This window comes from Cyprinus carpio, unplaced genomic scaffold, assembly GCF_018340385.1.
Source record: "Cyprinus carpio isolate SPL01 unplaced genomic scaffold, ASM1834038v1 S000006749, whole genome shotgun sequence".
Classification (NCBI taxonomy): Eukaryota; Metazoa; Chordata; class Actinopteri; order Cypriniformes; family Cyprinidae; genus Cyprinus; species Cyprinus carpio.
This window is the reverse complement of record NW_024879348.1, coordinates 114,838-140,952: the sequence shown is the minus strand read 5'-3', so window position 1 is coordinate 140,952 and position 26,115 is coordinate 114,838. Positions and strand designations below refer to the sequence as shown.

The window sequence follows — 26,115 nt, the reverse complement described above, 5'->3', positions numbered from 1 at the left end:
CACAAAATTATTTTTTAGGAGGGTTTTGAATTACATTTTGGAAACCAAAAAACAAAACCACTAATAAAAAACTGCAAAAACCTTTAAGAAAAATTATTACAAAAAGTACAATATATTTTAAATAAATACATAAATCAATAAAATTTAAATAAAATATTGTGTATTAAAAATACACTCATACATAGCCTTCTACATTTTTAAATAGTAATACGAAATCTTATTTTTTTTAAATTATATTATATATTTTAAATAAATATATTTATACATACATAAATACATAATACATTATTAAATTAATTTACTGCTAGAAAACGCATTTTAAAAAACAAAACAAACAAATACTACATTAAAAAAAAAAATTGTTCTTTAAATATGGATGCAGTGTATTTCTGCACACAGGCAGAATGTATTCCTGCAGCTCACAGCAGCCTCAGGTAAAGACACCTGTGAGCCTCCAGCGTAGCACAGGCTGGCCCCGCCCATTTCCTCCCAGCCGGGCCGCTGAGGTGTGACGCTCTCTCCCTTACCTGCTCATCCCGACAGCTTGTTGAACAGATAACACGCAGGTGTCAGCAGAGAGGGAGATAAAGACAGCGCCTGCCATCAAGAAGCCGATTATACTCAAACCTCTGCGGGATTCATCCCGTTCTTTATGTAATAATCTGCGCGTGATTTGAAGACGAGAAAACCCGCGCCTATTCTGAGGAGAATTTGCCCGCGCGCGAGGTGCTAAAAGTGTGGAAAGTGGATACCGGCGAATAATATTGACAATAAATGCACTTATTCCCAGAGGAGCGGATGAATTAACGCGGAGAGAGACGTCTGGATTCTCTTTGGAAGTTTTGGGAGTCCGTATGTACTGGTAAACGTACAGTAAGCTGAATATAGTAAATAGACATGTTTGGGCTTTTTGAAAAATAGCTAACGTCTTAAAGTGAGACCTAACGCTTTGTGTTCATACTCAAGAAAGAGTTTAAAAAGAAGGTCACGTTTGCATTATGAGTATTTAAAGACAAGTTAACAAATACATTCATCTTAAAGAAGTGTTGAAATCATATTTAGACCAATTCGTATTGAAAACCTGAGGTTTTGTACGCAAACCTTGGTTTCCAAATACAAAAGGATTCTGGATTTGGAAAGCATCATGTCCTCACTCTCTTCTTAAGACTCCACCTGCCAAACCAGTCATCAACCTCAACCTGCGTTAACATCAGATCTGAATTATGGATGGTGATGGACAGCCCCCGGCTTCAAATGGTGACTCGAAGCTCTGCTCCAGAGGAAGCTTCTCCTTAACCAACTGGCGGTCCTCTTCCAGGACTTTACTGCGAGGAGGAGAGGACGTGAGCCGAAGGCTGCTGTCTGTTGTGAACCACCAGGAACACACAGACTCGGGGGCCAGTCCCACCTCAAAATCCCTTGAGGTGACCGCAGGGTTAGATGGCACAGCAGCAACCATCACTGTGACCACATCCCCTCCGCCTCACCTCGACAAAGCCATGGCAGAGTCAACAGGGCCTGCAGGAGCCCCTCAGCCGTCCGAATCAGAGGAAAGGGTCTTCGCTGACCAGTCAACATTTCTCCAGAGACAGTTCAGCTCCATGCTGCAGCCAGGGGTCAACAAGTTCTCTCTGCGAATGTTTGGGAGTGCGAAGGGTGTTGCAGCCGAGCAGGCACGGATCAAGTCATTTGGGGTTTGGATTATACATCCATATAGTGACTTCAGGTGAGTGACGCAGGGGAAGGGCAAAATATGACTCGGCAGAACGTCAAACAAGGGTAGAGTTGTTGTGAATGCCACAGCAGACTCAAAAAATTAGTCTTACCAAGTAAATAAACAGATGTTCTTGATTACAGTAGTATGGCAACAAAATTGATGCTGTTTTTAATATGCTGAATTTTTAAGTCAAACCAACCATAAAAGCAAAAGAGTCATTTTCGAATTGTTCAGGTCAAGAAGGCTACTGAAAAAATGGGTTTGCGGGGTGTGCAATACACATGGGGGTGCATGGGGTGTGCATAATTATGTTTGCTAGTTTTATTTGCACAGCTGCTGTTTATTTTGCTGTTACTTTCTGTAGCTTGATATCTTGTGATGTCAGGACGGGTTTGTTAAAGTGATCAGTTGATTGTTACCCCGACTTGTGTATCAACTGTTGGAGGTGCCTTGTGGCTTTTTAAAATATTTAATTTCATTTAATTTAATCTTTTTTTGCCTTATGAGTTTCCATGTTACACTTTGTTCTTCCACTATTATTTTAGTAAAATTAATATACTATTTTAGAATTTAATAATATTTGGATTTAATTGTCTTATTTTTTTATATATATATATATATATATATATATATATATATATATATATATATATATTAGTAATTTTGTCAATGTTCATTAGGTTTTTAATATAAAATGTCTATTTAGTTTTTAGTTTAAGTAATTTTAGTACTTCAACGGAAACTAAAATGAAAATGAGTTACTAACCTAAAATATATATATCTTTATATCTTTCTTTTTAAATTTCATTTAAATTAATGTAATGTTTTAATGTTTTTTGTGTTAGTTTCAGTTAACAATAACAATACTGCTCCATATACATTGAAAACATGAAATGAAGCGCATAATTGTGAATAATTTAAATGTAAATATAGATAATTATTTGCATAGAACTTTTTATGAACTTGATACAGTGCATTATATGTTTTAATTAACATAAACTGGTAATTGTTACAATTATGGCAGACCTTAAATCATCAACTTGACATGAAATTCAGCTAAAACATTTATAAATACTTTTTACTAAACAAGGCCATCAAATTGTCATTTTTTTGTTTTGTTTATTTATTTTTACGTTTAGAGTGTAGTGTAGAGTATCTACAGAATTTAAACTTTTTACAATTATAAGTGGTGCTTCACTATTAGTCTTGCACGTACTTAGGCTGAAGAGTAAGTGTTATGTTTCGGTGCTCAGATTGTGTAACATGTTGAAGAATGGTGTGATCATGTTGATTGTAGTCATCAGACTTAAGATTTTTACCTGATAAACAATAAAACTGGTGAAAAATCTCATTGATTTGCATTGAAGGAAGCATCCGGAAGCAGAATTTTATAAAAAAAGCTTAAGGATGGGCCTAGCATTAAGTGAGTGACTTATTTCAAAAAGCAAGTACCCCTTTCTTCAGTGTAAAAATATGAATAAAATTAAATGTATATACAAATAGTGACTGTAAGAAAACACCTTGCGATTAAAGGTCACTTTTACAAATTGCTATCAATAAGCATACAATGTCAACAAGCACTTACGCCACAAATCAGGTCTTTAAAGCACAAACCTTTCAATCACTACAGTAAAACGCACAATGCAGCACAGGTCAGTTACAGTGCTTTCCCTTATAGAGTTACCATTAGCTGGAAAGGTTGTCAGCGTTCGTGGATGGGCTGGAAGGACCCACTCGGTTACAGAGCTTCAGGTTGATGCTCTTTGTCTGAAACACGTACTCAGAGAAAGCAGCAGAATGTAAAGGGATAAACAGATTGCATTTTTTTAGAAAGCAAGACATGATGGGTAAGAGGAACTCAATCTCCAAACCTGTTTCAAAGAGAAAAATATTTTTAAAAAACAACATTTTTCAATCTTCAATTAATTTTAGGCAATAGAATCACCAGATCATCATCATCATGTCTTGTTTTACTATAATTTGTTTAATGTGCCAGAGTCGTCGTTTTAGACACAGTAAAACAAACCCATGAGCCAGTTACTGTTACCATGTTATCAACACGGATCAATTGATTCTTACATTTCTTGGCCTAGTTGTTTGTAACACGGTTGTTAGTTACTTTAACTCCAGATAACATTCAACACTTTTTTTTTTTAAACTTAAATTTCTATACTTTTTTAACAGGGGAAAATATGATGGTGACTGCAAAAAGAGCATTTCGGTATCACAGATCATTTTTAAATGTCTATTTACTTTGTGATAAATGTAATTTCAGTTTAAGTAATTTTAGTACTTCAACTTAAAACCACATAAAAATTATAAATGTTTTTAGTATTTTATTTTCAGTTAACAGATTTAAAAAAATATATATTTTGAGTTTTAGTTAACAATAACAGCACTGTTCTATGTACTGTTTGTTTCTCACAGAAAGCATGATGAAGCACATAATGGAGAATAATTTAAATGTAGAGAATCATATGCAAATAAATTTTTATAACATTATTATTATAACATTTTTTAGAAATTCTTTGACATTTTTTAACGGGGAAAATATGATGAAGGTAAAAAGGTCATCAACTTGAATCACCACAATTATTTTTTATTTAGCTAATGAGTGGTCAGCTGATATGACTATATGAGTATGGGTGATGTGAGTAAGATGGTTAAAATTAAATTTAATTATTCATTCACTGAAACAAAATTGTCAATTTTTTAATCCATTCACAAGGCTTTCAGTAGATTTTAGCCACAGATTTCCTAGTAAAAAGTAATATATTTAAAATACAGTTATTTCATACAAAGTATAGTTCAACATATTTACTGACTTTTTTACAATTATAATGAAACTTTATTTGGAGTACTACTTGTGCACAATGCACATTTCTTAATATTAAGCCTAAAATGTGTTTTAATATCACTTTAGATGAGGATTGTATGATCTGTAAATGCAAGATGTGTACCTGAAGTATACTTGCAATAGTTCCACTTTAACACAATCAGATATACTGCGGAATATCTTTAGTTGGACATCAGCACTACTTCTGCACAATAAAGAGCATTAAGTACAAAATTAGTTGTTCCAGTTTAGCAGACTTTAAGTATTCCTGTTTAGTATACTACATTTTTATTAAGTACTGTACAGGAATATGTAAATTTTTTGTAATATACTTAGCATGAATTGAATGTATTTCAAATATATTTTAGTATATTTATTTTTCACTAGGGCTGTGACAAGAAATATCAAAGAGTTTGTAACTTTCATCTTAAAGTGCTCAAATCTACCTAGAACTCAGGTCAGTCGTTGTCATCACTGGAAATTGTCTGATACTGATAATACAACCTTGATTTTTATTCACTCTTGCTTTCATTCGTACATCAAATGCCAACCATATGAGATATATCATAGAAAGTGTATTCAAAATACCCATTCATTCCAGGTGACTGACGCTGCTTTGGAAAATGAGCACAGATGGAAACTTCAAACCACCGAGTACATGTACGCTAGTGCGTAAAAGGCTGCATATCCAGTTTAAATAGTCGCACACTGTACAGTATGTTTACGACTCTCCATTACCACTTTAGTAATTTAAGAGAGGAGAGGAATGTTTTGCAACACGTGTAATTGACGTAATTAACCTGGTCACTCAAGGTCGTAGATACTTATTGATACTTATGAACGTGCTTGAACTTCTGAATCAAAATTTATGTCCATTATAAATTCATTTGTCATAGATAACCAGGTGTGCTTTACAGAGTCACATATTTGTTTCTTAGAAAATCTTTTATTTATCGGCAAACGTCTGGGACTGGTTGAATTTATTTCCACGAAACACGTGATATCGCCATAGGTAGACACCTTATTAAGTTACAGGGACAGTCACCCTATAGCACCCTGAAAGACGGGTTCAAAACCGCTGACCTTTAGGTGATCAGCCTGGATCTTTAAACCACAAGGAAATACTGCACTGAATTTTTCTTCACATTTTTTGTAACCTATATGTTATTTAGTTTAGAGGCAACATTAGCTATTAAAAAGCATCAAAATAAAATAAATAAATATTTAAAGATAAATAAAAAAGAGCATTTAAGTTAAAATTATTAGTGTTCGGATTACAGATGAATGAGTGACTGATATTTTCTTATATTTTTATATTTCAGTATTATTCATATATATTTAGTGCTGTGAACAGGTTTTTGCCCCCTTTCTGTTTTTTAAATTTATGCATATTTGTCACACTTAAAAGATTAAGATCATCAAACAAATTGTAATATTACACAAAGATAACCTGAGTAAATACAAAATGCAGTTTTGGAATAATGATTAATGTATTAAGGGAAAAAAGCTGTCCAAACCCGCCTGACCCTACGTGAAAAAGTAATTGCCCCCTAAATCTAACTGGTTGTGCTACCCTTTGCAGCAACAACTGCAATCTAGCATTTACGATAACTGCCACTGAGTCTTCCACATCCCTGTGGAGGAATTTTGGCCCACTCTTCTTTACAGAATTGTCTTAATTCAGCCACATTGGAGGGTTTTCGAGCATGAATGGACTGTTTAAGGTCATGCCACAGCATCTCAATCAGATTTAAACCCAGACTTTGACTTGGCCACTCCAAAACCTTCATTTTGTTTTTCTTGAGCCATTCTTGAGGTGGACTTGCTGGTCTGTTTGGGATCTTTGTCCTGCTGCATAACCCAAGTGCGCTTGAGCTTGAGTTCAAAAACTGACGGCTGGACATTCTTCTTCAGGATTTTAGAGTGCAAAATTCATGGTTACATTAATTATGGCAAGTCATCCAGCAGCCCCAGACCATCACACTACCACCACCATGTTTGACTGCTGGTATGATGTTCTTTTTATGAAATGCTGTGTTGGTTTTATGCCAGATGTAATGGGACACACACCTTCCAAAACATTAAACTTTTGTCGCATCAGTCCACAGAATATTTGCCCAAAAGTCTTGGGGATAATCAAGATATGTTTTGGCAAATGTGAGATGAGCCTTTGTGTTCTTTTTGGTCAGCAGTTGCTTTTGCCTTGGAACTCTCCCATGGATGCCGTTTTTGCCCAGTCTTTCTTATGTTTAATCATGAACACTGACCTAAATTGAGGCAAGTGAGGCCTGCAGTTCTTTAGATGTTGTTCTGGGTTCTTTCATGACCTCCTGGATGCGTTGTTGTTGTGCTCTTGGAGTCATTTTTGACAGGCTGGACGCTCCTGGGAAGGCTCACCACTTCCAAGTTTTCTCCATCTGTGGATAATGGATCTGACCATGGTTTGCTGGAGTCCCAAAGCCTTAGAAATGGCTTTATAACCCTTTCCAGACTGATACGTTAACTATTTTGTTTCTCATCTGTTCTTGAATTTCTTTGAGATCCTTAAGCATGCTTCACTTTGTCAGACAGGTTCTTTCTGTTCTGGTCCTATATATATATATACACACACATACTCACATACACATGCATGCTCATTTTCCCTATTTTAAATTTTTTACCTTTATTGTCATCTAATGCTCATTTAAATGAATCTTTAAGAACACTTAAATTTACAATTTAATAACACTGTTTAATGTACTGCATTTTTCATACTGAACTTTTAATATTAAATTTATTTATTTATTTAGAGGAAATATAAAAAAATTATCAGTTTGTTAGCCATATTATATATACAAAAAAAATTATATTATTGCACAGAATTGTTGCATTGCTGAATCCATTAATTTGAATGACATGGTTGGTTGTAGATATGAATTTTTATGTACATACAGTACTCCAGAATTCATCCTTTGTTCCTTACATCATGCATCTCCACACACAGGTTCTATTGGGACTTGGTGATGCTGTGCCTGATGATGGGCAACCTCATCATTTTGCCATGGGGCATCACTTTCTTCGAGGATCAGAATACGCTTCCGTGGATCACCTTCAACGTGGCCTCCGACACCCTCTTCCTGGTTGACCTCGTCCTTAACTTTCGTACCGGCATTATGGAAGGCGATAACTCCCAAATCATCCTGGACCCGAAAGTGATCAGTCGGCGTTACCTGCGAGGCTGGTTTCTGGTGGATTTCATCTCCTCCATTCCGGTGGACTACATCTTCCTGGTTGGTGGATATAGAGGCGCGACTTGAGTCGGCAGAAGTTGTACCGCACCGCCAGGGCTTTGCGCATCGTACGCTTCACCAAGATCCTCAGTCTGCTCAGATTGCTGCGCTTGTCCAGACTTATACGTTACATTCATCAGTGGGAAGAGGTGAGCAAAACAGGACAGGAAGAGAATAGTATAGAGGAAATCGAGACTAGGAATAGCAAAGATCGAAATATAGTTGCAGAAAATTTGACTTTTGTCTGAGGGAAAAATTAAAATGCACTATGACAGTGATTTTTAGAATGACTTACAGTATTCCAGTGACAAGAATTTTGTCTCTCCATAACAAACTGATTCCAAACCTCCAAAGTCAGTCTCAGTCTCTCCTTGTCCTTGTTTGATGTTAATATACTGGAGAAGCTTAATGATTTTACACTTTACATTACCCTTTGCCAATATATAACACTCAATTAATGTTTAGAATCACTAATAATTAATAACACTGTTTAAATATAATCTTTAGCAAATCTCAAGATTAATTTTAAAGGGATAGTTCACCCAAAAATGAAGGTTCTGTGTCACCCTCATGTCGTACCAAACCCGTAAAATCGTTGTTCATCTTTGTAACACAAATTAAGGCATTTTTGATTAATTCAGAGCTTTCTGACCCTGCATAGACAGTTCAAGGCCCAGAAAGGTATTAAGGACATTGTTAAAATAGTCCATGTGACATCAGTGGTTCAACCGTGATATTATGAAACTACAGTATGAGAATAATTTTTGTGTGCACAGAAAAAAAAAACTTTATTCAAACAATCTTCTATTCTGTGTCTAGTTTTGATGACCATTGACATCTTCTCAACAGTATCCATGATTCGATTAAAGTGTTAGTTACCCAAAAATGTGAACTAATAAGGCTGCTTTTACCACCCCGAAGACATCACTCGGTGTATATGACTTTCTTCTTTCAGACGAATCCAGTGGAGTTATATTAAAAATTGTCTTTGATCTTTCAAGCTGTTTGTAATGGCCACTTAAACGGGTGTTGCATTGCTTCAAGTCCAAAAGGACCTGCAAATAAAAAGCGCCCTTCCATAACATAAAAAATTGTCTCTCACGGCTCTGGGGGGTGAACAAAGGTCTTCTGTAGCAAATCGATGCATTTTTGTAAGAAAAAATCTATATTCAAAGCAATAATAATCACGTTAATCTAGCTGTTGATCACTGTTGTAAAATAGAAGCTGTTCGGGGAGCATGGACGCGTTCTTGGAGGTCAGTGTTGCGCGGGCGCCGCTGAGTCTCGCGTAAAAACCAACGTTTGTTTACAGGATCAAAAGAAGCAAAGTTTCCTTACTTTAGACAGAGGAAAACCAGTCTCCTCTTGGCTTATATTTGAAATCCTCTGAAATTCTTCTTTTCAAATCCTCGTTTTGTACTTCCAATTAGTGAACCATTGTTTTGTTTTGATCTCAGCTGCATTTCCCGCGTGAGTCACTTCTGAGGCGGTTGCATACGCAAAGTGACCTCATACATCCTCACGCCCGGATCTGCTTCCGTTTACAAGTGAGCGCAAGTAGATTAAACTGATTATTACATTTTGAATAGATGGATTATTTTTCTTACACAAAACGCATCGATGGCGCTACAGGAGGCACTTTGTTCACCCCCCGGAGTCACGTGAGGACCAACTTTTTTTATGTAGAAGGCGCGCTTTTTAGTTCACGTCTTTTGGATTGAAAGCAATGCACCGATGCAAAGACCATTTTTTAATATTACTCCGACTGGATTCATCTTGAAAGAATGAAAGTCATATACATATGGGATAACTCGGGGGTGAGTAAAAATCTCATTTTAAATTTTTGGGTTTGAACTAACCCTGTTATGACAGAATTGTTATTTTTGGCGTACTCTATCCCCTTAATTTTTGTACCCTATAGTATACGGGTTATAATGTCGTTTATGCATAGAATCCACTTGTAAGTTTTCAAATGACTGTGTTTTTGGTAGTTTATATTATTTTTTATTTGGAATTTGAAAAATGCCATTTATCTTTTATTACCCTAACATGAAAATTATTAGGAGAATAATTTTTCTCCTAAAAAAATATTGGTTTACATTATAGATTCATTTGCAGGGTAGAAAAGTGTCCATTGGCTATTGTCAATTAATGACTGTGAGATTGTGTACAGGTTTTAAAAACGCGTAGAGGCTTGGACCAGAAAACGTCACACCCACTAACAAAATTAAGTGAAATGACTGGATTTCACACTGTCAACAAACTCTTCCAAACAGTAAAACATGACTGATCTTCACACACCATTTTAGCGAGGAATGTTATCTCTATCATTTATTATTATAATTTTTTTTTTTTTTACAGATCTTCCACTATGACCTATAAACGACTTGCTAGCGCAGTAGTTTGCATATGTGAATCTGATTGGAACTGATGCTGCTGCTGGTTGGGTCACTGGGATGTCTGCATGCAGAGTTCATGGTGCCCATGTTGCAAGATTTCCATCAAAACTGCTGGGTCGCCAAAAACAATATGGTGGTATATGTTTGAGGATCTGGTAGTGGTAGTGCCTTTCATTGAGTTAACTAGGCCTTGTAAACTAACAGAAAAGCACTTCTGCTACCTAAAGAAAATGTTAAACATTTAGATTTTGGTTTAAATTTTGCAAAGTATGTCTTTCTCTCTGTCAGAATTCACTTGGGATGTCCAATACTCCTATTGCTTTTTTTTTATGGCCATGAGCCATATGCTGTGTATTGGATATGGTGCCTTCAGGCACCTGAGGTGACCAACTGACGTCTGGCTCACAATGATCCGTAGCATGATTATTCTGCGCCACCTGCTATTCTATGTTCTTGGGCAATGCCACCAACCTGATCCAGTCCCTTGGATTCTTCCCATCGGCTAGTATCAAGAGAAGGTACTTATAGCTCAGTAAATACATTTTTGAGACATTTTTTTTTCCCTTTTCGTCAAACAAGTTTTGTTGTTTCAGGGCTTGTTACAGTACAAACAGGTGGAACAGTACATGTCCTTCACAAGCTGCCGGGCTGACATGAGGCAGAGTGGATCCACGAATATATGAGCACCGCGTCCAGGGCAAGATATTTGATGAAGAAAATATCCTCGAAGAACTCAATGACCCACTTAAAGAGGTTTCTCTTATAGTTTTTTCTTTTCTTTCATGTTTTTTGGTCAGATCACTTGCTCCAGAAATGACTTTTCTTAGAATTTGGTTGACATTCGACGATTGGAATGGTCAGTCACAAATATGTCTGTTTTTTTGTTGGACACTTAATAAATTCGTATTTAATTTAATAATAGCAAAACAATATACTATTTATCATTTGAAAAGTTATTTAAAAGTAAATTGATTAGCTTTGGTTTAAATGGTTTTTCAGTCTTGTATTTTATCTCCCAAATTGATGGATGTAATTTTAAAAATGTGAAAATGAGCAGAAATAAGTTAACGCAAACTATTATTTACATAAGGTAAACATTTGTCCAGACTACTTGTTTGACATGAAATGATTTATATAAATGTATATAATAAATATTAAAAAATTATTTTTCACATGTATATATCGGCATCATATTATTTGTGAAATATATATATTTGGAAAAAAATATTGAAAGTATTACAATAAAATAAAAACAACTGTAATTCCACTCAAAAGGTAGTAAAGTAGTTGATCTAAAATCATGCCTATAGTCAAGTAAAATAACAACTAGTAATTCATATGGGTTAATGTAATAAAAGTTAAAAAAAGGTTTTACTTCTCAAATTTCTTTTTTATCTTAGTATATCTCAATAAATATGACAACTTCACATCCATCTACTCCTTAATCTTAAGTCATTTCTTAGCTGACTTGAGAACTTAAACGCGGGATTCAAAACTGCTCGGCGGATTGGTAGATTACACTGGTATTCCTAATCCATCCTGTACTGTGTGTGTGTTTGACCCGCAGGAGATTGTCGACCATAATCGTCGCGGGCCTGCGGTGGGCTAACATGCCAATTTTTGCAGAAATGCTGATCCTCACTTCGGTCGGGCAGTGCTCCTCACAAAGCTGCGCGCTCGGTGTCTTTCAGCCGGGTGGATGGCGATCATCCGCGGAAGGGGACGCCGGACGTGAAGATGTACTTCATCCAGCATGCCAGTGGCCAGTGTGATCACTCGCGACAATAAAGAGAAGAAACTGAATGACGGCTGCTACTTCCGGCGTGTGAGTTTGATTTTTTTCCCTGGCTTGAACCAGATAAAAACTTCCATAAGGGCATACACAGATACTACATTGTGCAGTAGACCAAAACTGAATACAGAGAGGCAGATAATGAAAGACAGTGAACAACAATAGACGGCCGCTACAGAACCGACTTTGAGCTGATTTGTTTGTTGCTTTCTAGAGATCTGTCTCATGACTCCTCGTGGACGCCAGCATAAAGCCAGTGTCAGAGCGGACACATACTGTAGACTTTATTCGTCAGCGTGACAGCTTTAATGAGGGTCTTAGAGGAAAAACCCATTACCGAGGAGTGGCTGCTTGAAAGCTTTTAGCAGTGTGATTCCGGCTGGTTGAGCGGGAGGAAACGGTATTGTGCATTCACACAAGAGCGTGGAGGATGATGGGGACTGATGAACTTTACTGACCGGAGACTCACCGAAGATGACTGAATGTAGAAAAAAATCATGGTGTATTAATGTACAGTTGCAGTATGGTGTGAGTTATCTGATTAAAATAGTTGTTTCTTATTCTTCATCAAATAACGAATGTATAGGAACATAAAAATAAACAAAACAGGTCCTATAGATACTCTTGAAATAGCGCAATCCATGTAATTAATTTCAGTCAGAAACCATTAGTTTAGCAGGGACCCTGATGGATGTGGTAAAACAATATGTATGCAGCAATATATATATTATACCACTAGTACATTAAAGATACAATCAAAATTAAATGAACATAGCACAGTCACATACCTAACATTAAAAAAAGTTTGTTTTATTGTTTTCTAAATTTCTACTAAGCTCTTATAGTTTCAAGTAATAGTAGTCTTTAGTCAAGGAATTGCTTTCTTGTAAATTTTGCATTTAGCAAAATTATCTCCCATGGCGGTTTTGAATATGTTAACTCTCAGTACAACTCGTGTTTAACTCTCTTTCATTTCGATGTCTTTGAAATTGCTTTCATTTTAAAACCTCAGACAGCCACCAGCATATAACAGTGTTGCACTTATCCACTTATCCTTTCGTTATTATCGTGCTGCTGGTGGAAGGTCTCCTGGATGTATCATTGATTCCAGATAATCAAATCGAGGTAAATCAATGAAAAAAAAAAAAAGTTGCAAAATAATACTTTCTATTAGTTGTTTTTATGATACAGTAACATATACTGAATTCTATCTGCTTTCCAGATCAACATTGAGCACCAAAGAATGATGCACTGTAAGAAAAGATGTCTGGTAACTGAAAGATTACGGATGAGCTGGGACATCTGCCCATTGTCCTCTTAACTTCAAATTAAAGTATTAAACAATATTCGTCCACATAATCGCTGATTAAACTCATTTCCGCTTTTGGCCTGAGATTCCCAGCTACTTATCTGTGATAATCGGTTATGACCAAAATAACCCTTTCGCAGAAGGTTGTTTTTCACGTGCTTTTGAGGAAAATATTTACTTGGGAGCAAGCGGTATATTCATTTCAAATGATATTTTGTTAGTAACATTTCTACTCTTCTCTGTGGTTGGAAATAAAAACAGATATATTACCCCACATAATGTGTGATATTATAGAGATGAGGAGTATTAAGGAAAAACAACTGTTAATTTGATGTGTTTCCTATGCCGCTATATTATTAAAGTATGTTATTAACTGTTGAATACAGTCGCTGTGCAGGAGTCTACATACAGTTTACCAGCATAATGTGTCATTATTATATTCAGTAAATGACAGTTTTCTTTATTTAACTGTTTTCATACTAAACACTAAATAAAACTACACTTCATACCAAATAAAGTGGTTTGTAGACTTTGTGCTATTTATACTTTGTAAATATATATACACATTAAGACACAACAACAACAACAACAAAACATAAAAAAATAATAAAATAAAAATAAAAATTACTTTTATAATATTAGGGCAGTTACATAAATTTTAAACGCTTTTTAAGAATTTGTGTTTTGTTTTTATAAGCTTCTCATTTTGTGATTTCATATTAGAAATGGTTTCAAAATTCAAGATCAGATATATGAATATAATATATCTGCTACAGTAACAGCTGCATTTACAGGATAACATCTGTGAATAATTTTGTTCTTCTACTTATACTTTAATAACATACATGTATGATAATGTCCAAATGCTGTGACAAGATAATACAATGAGGTTTACACCATTTTGATTTACATGGAGGACTGGATCCAACATTAAAGGAGTTTCTTATAAAACTGTTTTTAAAACACTTTTAAAAAAAGAGAGAGACCATTTACAAAAGGTGGAGATTTTGTAGGGTTGTATTATTAATATTTACATCCGAGAATTTGGTTTAAACTATAATGCCACTGGGAAGAGCGTTAATTAAATGGTTAAATAATTTTTCATGTAAAAAATAACATATTTTGTAATTAAATCAGGGTAAGTGTATAATTGCAGATTCTTGTCAAGCTGGTTTACATTTTAATGTTACGAACCCAATTCTTCATGTACAATGACTTGTTATTATGAGTGATATTATCATTGTTCATATAAAACACCTGCTAGGAGAAAAAATTGCCCAGTGCCCGGTAAAGTAATGCTTGCTTGTGATAACTGGACAAATACACGACACTGCAACAAAAAATGTAATCCCCAAGTTTTTCAAAAAATGACTTGATGCAATATTGAAAATACTCGTTTGATTTTAATTTGATTTTAATAACTCGTTTAATTTAAATTTTAAACTTTAATTTGGTTATAAAATTGTAAAATTAAGAACATTTAACCCACCATCAGACAGTTTATTAACAAGGATACTTTATTTTATGAGGTTTGTTTCTCCAGATGATATTAAAGAGTATTTTATCCATTTGTGTGCATATAACCTATTGGGGCTCTAAGTGAGAGAGAAGAAAAGATGCATGCTGCTCTCGAGAGACCTTCTGCCTTAATAGAATTCTTCCTTGAACAGAAAGATCTCTCGCTCATCATGTTGTTATACCTCTTTCACATTTTGTTCACGAACAGGTCTAAAATTTGAGCTGACCATTGCATCAGTAAGCCTATTTTTAGAGATTTTGATTCCCAAATAGTTTACCATACTTTTAACAGGAATATTACACACAGTGAATATGTTGTTATTTTTAAGCTGTATGATCTCACATTTAGACAGAGTTAAATTAAATCCAGAAAATTTTGAAAACTAATTCAATGCAAGAGAACTACCTCTGAACTATCACCACTATTTTTTTTGTGTGTGTGTGTGTGTCATCAGCAAGTTGCAGTCTTTTAATGTGTATTTCATTAATTTCAGTTCCTTTGAAGGAATGTTGATTTCTCTTATTTGAAGTCTTTAAGGCTTTATATTACATATTTAACTGTGCAACAGCGCCTCATAACAGGTCAAAGCCGTCACTACATCCGGGTCGGTCGCTATAGTCCTTCCGCTGTAGGTTTTATAACGCTGATCCAGGGGCGATCACGAAGGTAAGCAGCTGCTCTTTCACTTGATTTATCTGTTTGCAAATCAAGGTTTTGACAGTGTCTCATTTTTTTACAATCTCATATACCTTCTGTAAATAAATCCGAACATTATCTTTGTGCAATGCCGCAGTCCCTCAAATGTCATGAGCGTGAATATGGAGGTCACTTCGGGACGAGTTCCATTTTCAACATCTGAGAGATTTATGCAATAATGTATAATATGGAGGCATCTCTGATCTACATGGATGTGTGTTTTTTTTGCTGCTGCTCAACTATTTACTCTTCCCGTCTCTTGCCTTGCATAACTGTTCCCTTTGTTTTGAAGTGTTGATCCGTTTTGTGAGCCTTTTAGTTCATGTAACTTGTTATACGTTAGATTATATTTGCAGTGTTGAACCTCAGATATTTGTGTTGTGAATTAATTTTATAAGCGGGTATAATTTTGGGGTGTTTAATGCTTCCCTCTGGTCGTTTTGTTCGTAACAAACATGTAAACATTCAATGCAAAAATAACAACAATAAAAATACTTTTTAAAATATATATTTTTTAGTTTTTTATTTTAATTTTTTTAAATAAGTTAAGTAATTTTATGATATTTTTTGTTATTTCTATCAATTTTTGTATTTTAGTTTTAGTATCTTTATTCCTTCATTAGTAAGTTGGCAAAGCAACATTTCTAATTGTCTGTATAGATTTAAGTTTTTCATGTAATATTTACAGTATAATTAATTTAAATTGAGTTTTATTTCAATTACTAAAAAACACTTTTAATAGTTTGTTTTAGTGGACAATAACAGTAAAGGTCATTAGGACTGGAGTTGTTATTAAACTGCATCATGTGGTACAGCTTTGGTTATGAGGGGACGGTTCATGCTCATTGGTTCCTTCCATATCTTTCAGATAAGATGTTGTCCTGTCTGGGCTGTCCTACGTTCTTAGCCGGGTTCTGACCACCGGGGCTTCACGTGTCCCGGTTGCTGTGGTTGCTTATGGTGCATCACGCACCTACTGCAGCCGCCAACACCGCCTCTCCCTCCAAACTCTGTGACACGGGTGCGGTTCAACAGCAGCACAGCTCAACAGGTGACTTGATACTCAAATCCACTGTCTGCATAATTGATGATCGATGACAATTAGTTATAATCAGTGTGTGGCACCCAGGAAACACCAAAGAAGACCAAATTCGGACCTCTAGCTGACCAGGACAGAATATTCACTAACCTTTATGGACGACATGACTGGAGGTAAAAAATATTAAAAAATATTCTGAATTATATCTAAAGACAGGACTTAAACTTACTCTTGAATGTTCCCTATTTGTTATGGAAGCTATTTTTTTCCATGGACTAAAAAGGTGAAAGGTTAAAAAAAAATGTATATATAAAATAATTGTGACTTTTTTTTGTCTACAATTCAGATATTTTTTTTTTTCCTATTGCAAGTTTATATATCAAAATTCAAACTTTTCTCAGAATTTCTTGTTTATATCATGCACTCAGACAGTTTTTTTCTTCTTCTCAAATTGTGAGTTATTAATCGTAAGATGTAAATTGAGGAAAAAAAGTAAGCTTCCATAATTTGTGTATTTTCTAATTTAGGTGTTTTGGTACATCTATTAAACAATTAAAATTGCAATTTATTATTAATTTATTATAAGTGCAATTGTAAAAATGCAGTTTATTAGTAATATAACACACACACACACATCACACATACATACACATATATATATGTGTGTGTGTGTGTGATACCCTAGACCACAAAAAGTCTTAAGTGTCAATTTTTCAAAATTCTGGAAATCTGGAATCTGAGGGTGCTAAAATCTAAATATTAGGAAATCGCCTTTATTGTCCAAATGACGTTATAGCAATGCATATACTATCAAATTAAGTTTTAATATATTTACGTCGTAGTATGGAAATTTACAAAATACTGTAGGAACATGATCTTTGCTTAATATCGCTAACGATTTTTGCATACAGAAAAAGTCGAGTAATTCCCGCATACCCATACAATGTGTTTTGGGCTATTGGTATACCAAATATACCCCAGCAACTAGAAGACTGGTTTGTCGGTTCCAGGGGTCTTCACCACAACATTTTATTTATTTATATAGATATATATATATATATATATATGATATATATATCATGTATATAATTAATATCAGATAATATACTCTGCATGCATGCGTATTGTCAATCATGTGGCATGTGTTTTAATGGTGGTGAATTGTCCCTAGATCGCAGGATGAAACGGTGCCCCTGAGGAGAGGTGACTGGTACAAGACCAAGGAATGAGATTTGGATAAAGGAGAGTTGGACCTGGATCCTGAATGGAGATTAAGGTCTCGGGTCCCTGCGTGGCAGAGGAGGTGCTCGGATTCCCCCCCACAGGATGAGTTGGGGGGAAAGGGCCCCCCTTCCCCCAGGGGGAGTGAACAAGCCCAGTGATGGCAGGTAGGTTTGCATCTCAACAATTACGGTTTCATAAGTCACATGACTCTGCAAAAGAAGATTGTAAATGCTTTGGAACAGTGCATCTATATTTAGGTCTTTTTCATTAAGATCAAATCAGGTCATACAGAAGCATACAAGTCTCTTTTTTTTCACCCTCTCAGGCCTAAATATCTGGTGGTGAATGCGGACGAAGGAGAGAGCCCGGTACCTGCAAGGACAGAGAGATCATGCGTCATGATTCCTCACCAACGCTGATTGAGGGCTTTCTGGTGGGCTGGCAGGGGCCATGGGAGCACGTGCTGCTGCCTACATCTACATCCGTGGAGAGTTCTCACAATGAGTACGTCCCAACCTGCAGGTGAAAAAGATGTAGACGGTGTTTCCTCACATAACATAATTCATTTTTAAAAGAAAGCTCCAGTTCCAAAACCTAATTGAGTGTTTGCCAATAAGAGGCAGCATTTTAAGGCATCGTAGGCGGTTTCAAAATGCAACAATTAATAAACAGAATATTAATTAATAAATAAAAACAACATTCAATTAAATAAAAGCGTATTATAATTTTGTCATATTACAATACCATTCAAAAAGTTTGTTTTTGAAAGAGAGAGATGCATACGGTATAATAAGCAAGGATGGCACTAAACTGGTCAAAAGTGACAGTAAAAGAAATTTACTATGTTACAAATTAGTTCTTATTTTAAATAAATGCTGTTCTTTGCACTTTATTTTCATCACGAATCCTGCAAAACAAAAAACATTGTATTGTAGTTTCCACAAGAAAATATTAGAGCAGCGCAACAGTTTTCAACATTGATAAGAATAAAAAAAATTGAACTGAGGTCAGATAAGCATATTACTTATCACAACTCCAGGACTTTTGAGTATATGTTAAATAATATTTCACTTACATAGTCTATTAGAAATATTATAAATTATAAAATATTGTAAATATTAATCTAAATATTTTAAAATACTTTTAAGTAATAAAAATATTCCTAAATCATGCATTTAATGATGATGTTTATTATCTAATTCTTGTATGTGGTATGTATTCGTTTTGTATTCATTCAGACATTATTAGAATTGAGTGGATGTAAAACCTTCCCTAATTGGGGAAGAGTAAGATAATTGACCTACATGTGTTTACTGTCGTGCTTTCTCTCAGGTGGCCATAACGAAGGACTATGCATGGCAGGGCCTGATTGGCAGGAAACGCATGCGGATCAGGTTTAGACTTTGACGCGTTTGATGAATGCGCGGTGCTGGGAGCATACATCTTGTGGAGGACGGAGACGGCGGCTGATCGAAGTCCAGCGAGGGAAAACAGGGGAAAACCTCGTCTGAAACCCCTTTCCCTGCTGATGTGGGTAGAAGCTGAGAAACAAAACAAACCAACGATTATATTTTAGTTTGAAATTTATTTTTGATATTATATTGTATTTTGTATGATGGGACATGATACAAGGGACCTGTTTTCAATGTGGTTAATATATCTATTTTTTACATTTTGTATATGTGCACATGTTTTTAATGTGATTCATTTTACCGTGATGTAATTTGACATTATTGCTGTGCCAGTTGTGTTCTGGCTGCCAAAACAACGGTGGCCAATGTTGAGACGGTGCTGTGGCCCCGACCATCATGACGTCGTGGTGGCAAGTGGTTTCTGAGTTTTGGTTCCGAGGAGAGAAAACTCTGGGCCGCAGCTCTGCAATCATTTCAGGCCATGTCAACAACCCGGGCGCAGTGGAGGAAGAGTGTGTGTCCAATACCTCTGAAAGAGCTGATTGAAAGACATGCAGGTACCACCTCATTCCAACCATTAACGGAACTGTTTGTTCATGTCTAATCATGTATCGATTTTGAAGATTCTTTGAGACTCGATGGGATATGCTATATGTAGGGAGGTGTCCGGGGGTGGTTGGGATAATTTCATGTGTGTTATTTCCTGGTTTGATCTTTCCACGACAATTAAATCCCACCGTATGTTGTGTGCGACACAGTTCTCATGGATTTTTGATTGCCCTCATTCAGGCTCAGATGGTCGTGGCACAGATACGGCTAATTCTTGGTCATTGGATAAATCAGTAGTCGATTTGTTAAAAAACTAGGGGAGGTTGATTTAATGTGTAAGATTAATTATGGACAAAAATAATGCTGTAAAGCCAATTAAAACACACCTTCCAAGTACATGTTAATCATATTATCTTGCATGCAGTTGATGATGAACATGAGGAAGAAGAGAGAAAGACCCTTCACCTGCATGATGGAGATGTGAGAGAATGCAGTTATATGCCCACTAAAATTCAGATATGTGGGCAAATATGACCCCAGTGTGGGTTTTGTCTTCTGCTTATATCATATGATATATGTTAACAATCTCACCGGAGCACGAGTGATGGTTTTGTTCCGGAATATTTGCATGATTGCCAATGTATTAAGATTTGATTACAACAGTTCAAATAAAAAACGGACGTAATATTTATTACATTTTAGTCATAATATTTGTCAGTATTTTCGCAGTTTTTGTCAAGTTCGGCCAATGAAAATAGGTCTGAACCAAAGTCGAAGTAGAACTGTTGTGACTTTCAGAGCAGGGCATACAGTGACGTTTCATGATTAGAATGACATCCACATCTTTGAAACAAATCGGATTGAGTGTCATTGATTTAATAACCAGTTCATGAAAGACAGACACTTTATTTCTGAATGAATACAGCCATTTGGAAGCATCGGTTGACTGAAAAACTGAATGCCCTCTATCATTAAGACTGGGACTGGCTTTGTAAGTTTTTTATTTAAGGTATCAAAAAATAAACTAAATCATAAACAGTTGTTATTCTTATGTATATTATATTGTGTGTGTGTCGTGTGGTGCGGTGTATATCTATCTATTTTATGCCCCAACAAAAACCAGTTTTAATAAGGGATAAAAGTCTGTTTGAAATTGAGATTTGTGAATTCATATGACAGTTGTCTGAGATACAAACTATTTGAAAATCTTGATATAGGAGGATGCAAAAAATCTAAATATTTAGAAAAGCGCCTTTAAAGGTGTCCAAAAGACGGTCTTCAGCAATGCAGTATGTTGGAGACTCTTGGGTATATTCAGCAGAATCTTTATTGAGGAACGCGCCTGGATGGTTGACTGCTGCAGTCATCAAACAGTCTAACCAAAGCAGTTGATCTTTGGAGTTATAGAATTTATTGGGGTAGTTATATAAATTTCAAAGGGGGGAGGGAATACATTGATGGTGGAGACAATTGTAAACAAAGCAAGCAAAATGGAATCAGGAAACACCAGACAATTGGCCATTTCCCAGCCCTTGATTCATCAGATAAACAGTGTTATTTAAAATGTAAAGAGGTGCCTGACAGTATCACCCATTACCTTCACATTATCATAGAAACAAGGCGCACAGCTGTGCCTTGATCTTACGACGCCAGATGGTCAGGAAGAACGAGCAACCAAAAGGTCAGTGTATCAGAAACCTCGGGCTGCTTGACGTCCTGATCATCTTACAATATTAAAAGCTTAAACTCGCACAATGTAGAACCCACCTGTACAGACTATAATATTGGAACACTAGACTTGAACATAAGTACAATTGCTAATCACACCACATAGAAACTAATCAAAATTGAAAGTTTTGATATTATTTTACGGAGAAACAAGGTACAAAAAAATATCTGATGGTGGAAAATGATATGTACGTAATATCCTAATGATTTTGGGCAATAAAAGCGACATATCATTAAGAATTTTGGACTCAGCCACTGTTTTCTTGGCTATTGCTCCAAACTAACCGCTGTGATACTTTTAGACTGGTTTGTGCTCCAGGGTGAACCTATACATTACATATATGGATGTGTGTGTGTCTGTCTGTTATTTATATATATATATAATATAATGGTTAATTTTCTGCAAATGCAAAGTTGTGTCTAATACCAAATTCTGTTGAATCAACTCACATTTCTAATTTATTGTAATGTGGTTTTCAGTTGCTTTTCTACTTTTGAAAACAAACAATGACTGAGGGTAACTTATCAGACCCAAATTTATTTTCAATTAATTGGTGATGTTTCATTTAATTAATTTAACCAGCACATCATGTAATTAATTAAATCAAAAAATTTAAACAACTTGGACATGCCTAAATTGGAACACACTTGTGGTTTCTGTGGACCATGGGGACCACTTTGAAACGCTATACTGATCCCCTTTACATCACTTAAAAATTCCCATAAGAAATTTTTTACAAACAAGGCCAGTTGTCTCAATGAGTAAAATAAGCATAGGCGTGACTAGTGTTTTTTTTTTTTTTTTAAAGTTCCATCTGCACTTAATTTGATGTTTGGTAATTCCCTCTGCACAGGAATGATGTTATTCGAGCTATTGCCAGATTAATTGAATTCTACAAGCACGAGACGAGGTGGCCAGTGCAATCCGTGCAGGAGAGGGTATGAAATACTACAAAACTTATGTAAAATATACACTAGTCAGTAGTAAAAGGTACAGGAAGTTACAATGAAATATACACAGTACTGTCTTTTCTGTGCCTTCAGGAGTGGACTGGCGCATAAGAATGTCGTGCCGCTTTGTGAAAGGCGATGCACAGGTAAGCAGAGCTTGAAATGATTCTGGGAGATCCAGCAAGCAGATTGCGGGCCACACCATCTGTGCACTGGGAGCAGACGGAGTAGCCGTATGGCCAGTTGCATGTACGGCCAGAATTTTATTACATTTTATTTGTTAGAATCAGTAGATAATTTGATTTATATATATAATTATTCATAATATATAATTATTAATTTAAAAACCACTAAAAATGTTTCAACTGAAAACTTGCATTTATATTTGTTTGTCTCCGGGATTTGATCCGTCAATTCGCCCTTAATGGAGACAACAGAATCGCAGACTCTTCAAACAGAAACAGCGAGGCCGCGCGTGCTTGACAAGCATGTGTTCATAGTGTATCTGCCGCCCTTTCTGGCTCATCCTGTCACTTATAGTTATTAGGCAAAATCGACATGATCTCTCGCTCACCGCGAAAACAGTTTGAGCAGATGCATCATCATTTACAGTAACTTGTAGTGAGTAATGGTTATGGCTTGATTGTAATTATGTCAAATCCCATTACGATGTTCATGCCGTTTTTTTTCTTGATAAGAAAATCTTACACTGTATAAACTACTTGATTTGTGGAACTTAAAGAGCCTAGGACTTGAAACAGTGTTTGTTAATCTGGGGTGAGGGAGAATTTTGTTGTGTGATCATGACTGCTGCGAATGGGGTGAATTGCTGGGAGAAATGGGAGAAGGCAAAAATGTAAAGAGCTATTTGGTAGAGAGACCATTATGTTTAGGTCCTGGTTATGATTATAATCAGCATTATCTTTTATATGCAATCGTTCTCTATAGACATAAGTTCTCACTTTTTGACCAATGAATTTGTCTTAATTAATTTGGCATGTGTTCTTAAGGGGGTTTAAAAACCAATTTATTGAGATTCCTGCAGAGGAGTTCCAATATTTCTTGGATATATTAGATTCAAAATTGGAAAACCAAAACAAAAATCAGCCAATCAACGCCGCCGTTAGCCCTCGATAATAACAACCTCGTTTTTTTTGTTGGGTTGACGTTGAAACTAAGAAAACATCAGATAAAGGCTTCAGCTTTTGGACAACACTTAGATTTTACATTTGCGGCTTTTTGTCGCGAGTTGTCAAAGGTTAAGATGGGATCTGTTGCGCATAGTACAGGAGATACTTGGCTGTTATTATAGGCATGCTGTGAAGTTGAATATAGATGATTGGTCTTTGTTGAAGATATAATAACTAGAGATATATTACAACCTTATGGTGAATGTCGCAAAAGCTTGTCAAACAATTCTTTTGTACACAAACATTTTTTAGAAAAAAAATCTTAATATGAAGCCTGTTACGATTTTATTTCCAGTACAATTAAACGTTCCTTGCCCCTCAGTACATATGTCTTTCTGGACATTTTACTGTTACTGTTATCATCGTTTACAATTAAAGAAAAACAGTAATTTTTAACTGTATCATAAAATCAATTCTGGGTAAATAGTTTTTTTTACATGCAGTACAAACAAACTACTACAATGTATGTTTTTTCACTTGGCTTTTTTGTGCTTAAGTGTCATAAAACCAATGTAATGATCACTAAAAGTTCAGGCTTCTTTCTTCTTCAAATGAACCACATCTCTTTTTTTACTTGGTGATTCTAGACATGCACTTTGACCTTGACGAGGTTAATTAGAGTACCCCTTTTAATTTAATTAATATTTAGTTAATGGTGAGTGCGATTAAAAAACAAATCCTTCTTCAAACATCAGTTTGTGATTTAGTTTTAATTTATAGAATTGTGCCTTTAAAACATTAAGCGGTCAAGTAAAATATAAAGAGCTTTAAACCAATATGAGACAACAGCAAGAAACTGTGTATCTTATCCAGCATCAACCCACTATTGATATCCAGAAAATTCCATGATATGAACAACGTTCATTATTGTAGATTATAGGAGGGTTCTTTTTATTTCATGTTAAAGTAATGAAGCCAAGCAGAATCAGGTGAGGGGACAAAAGCAAATTCTTTCAACATCTTGAACCGCAAAGGTGTGTGTCCGGAGGTCAAGTGTTAGCACCGCATGAACAACAACTTGAGGCTGGCTCCTGTCAAACGTAGATGAACAGTATATAACAGGGTTCTGGAGAAAAATTGGAGTGCCAATATCCAGTTCAAACACTCAGGTGTCACTGCTCTCATACTAGCGCCTTTAAAGGGGAAGACACACAAGATAGAAATTTGATAATGCCCGAGAATGCCTAATTATGACAGAAAATTTATGTATGAAACTATCAAATTCATAAAACATGGTAAAATTTTGATTTCCCGCTTTGGATTTCAAGTGCATTGAACCGTAACTAATTTTCAGCGTGAAACTGATTGGTTAGGATAACTAGGGAAGCAGAGTAGTCTCCAAATATAATTCACGCAAAAAAACACGATTTCACACATGCGTTAGACAATTTCAACAGGCAAGGAAACATAATTTCACGTACACACAAAAATAATTCACGTGCATGAAAAAAGATATATTCACAAAAAAGACTTCGCAGGCGCCAAATATAAAATTAGATATTCATAAAATTAATTTCACAAATGCCAAACACACAAATTCGTCGATATCCAATCTGTTTCACACAAACCTTTGAATGTTTTAAAATGTACGAGTGTCTGAATGTACAAAATCGTTCACTATTACGCTACGAATCCACTGGATTTGTGTGATGTTTGTGTTTTGAGACTTTCCTGGCCAGAGCTCTCTTCCCACGTGGGAACTGTCGTACTCTTTAGCACAATCAGTGCGAGCTTACCATTCAACCAATCATATCATAAAGCCACTGAGACTGCATTCAAGGAGCAAGATGCGCTGCGGGCACCTTTTGCAGGCATATAATGGATTAATTAGAACGGCAATTAAGCCTTTACCATCAGTAACATGCCGCCCATAGACAGTAAAAGAAATTTGACACATTTGCGCCCCAATTGGAACTCAGGTGAGACAAGTGAAGCCCATTGTTAGCGATTTGTAGCACTTCCGTTTCTGGACAGACGACCGTCCAGCAGACTCAAACTATAGCTTGATGACGTCAGCAAACTGTCTGACAGATGTAAAATCATTCTAAGTAGCTGTGCATGCAAAACTGCCATCTTTTAATCTTGCAGAGACAGCGAGCTGAGTGGGGAGTTCTTTTGGCTGTGTGAGTGAGCAGGACGAGGAGTATTTCTGTTTATTATTTTTGTATAGTATTTTAAAATAAAAGGTAACTCCAGGGCTTCTATGGGATTCTCTCTCGATCGTCTCCCCGATTGCCCTGCGAGCGTTCTGAATGCACTCTCAGTGGCTTATGATATGATTGGTTGAAAAATTTGGTAAGCTCTGTTTGCATCTTGATTGGCTAAAGAAGTAAGACAGACCCACGTGGGAAAGAGAGCTCCTGCCAGGAAAGTCTCAAAAACACACACACACAAATCCGAGTGGTTCGTAGTAAATGACGATTTGTACATCAGACACTCGTACATTTTTTAAAACATTCAAAGGTTTTTGTGCCACAGTTGTATA

The 26,115-nt window shown here is 35.8% G+C and overlaps 2 protein-coding genes and 2 pseudogenes across 2 annotated transcripts in view; all 4 read left to right on the top strand.

Moving 5' to 3' along the window:
• LOC109085862 (chromosomal protein D1-like) overlaps window positions 1-26,115 on the top strand; it is a 166,714-nt gene that overhangs the window by 47,390 nt on the left and 93,209 nt on the right. The window lies entirely within an intron of this gene.
• Window positions 1-26,115, top strand: part of LOC122144679 (histone-lysine N-methyltransferase 2B-like) — a 170,766-nt gene that overhangs the window by 115,466 nt on the left and 29,185 nt on the right. The window lies entirely within an intron of this gene.
• On the top strand, window positions 461-15,700 carry LOC122144660 (annotated as a pseudogene).
• Window positions 16,495-20,245, top strand: LOC122144659 (annotated as a pseudogene).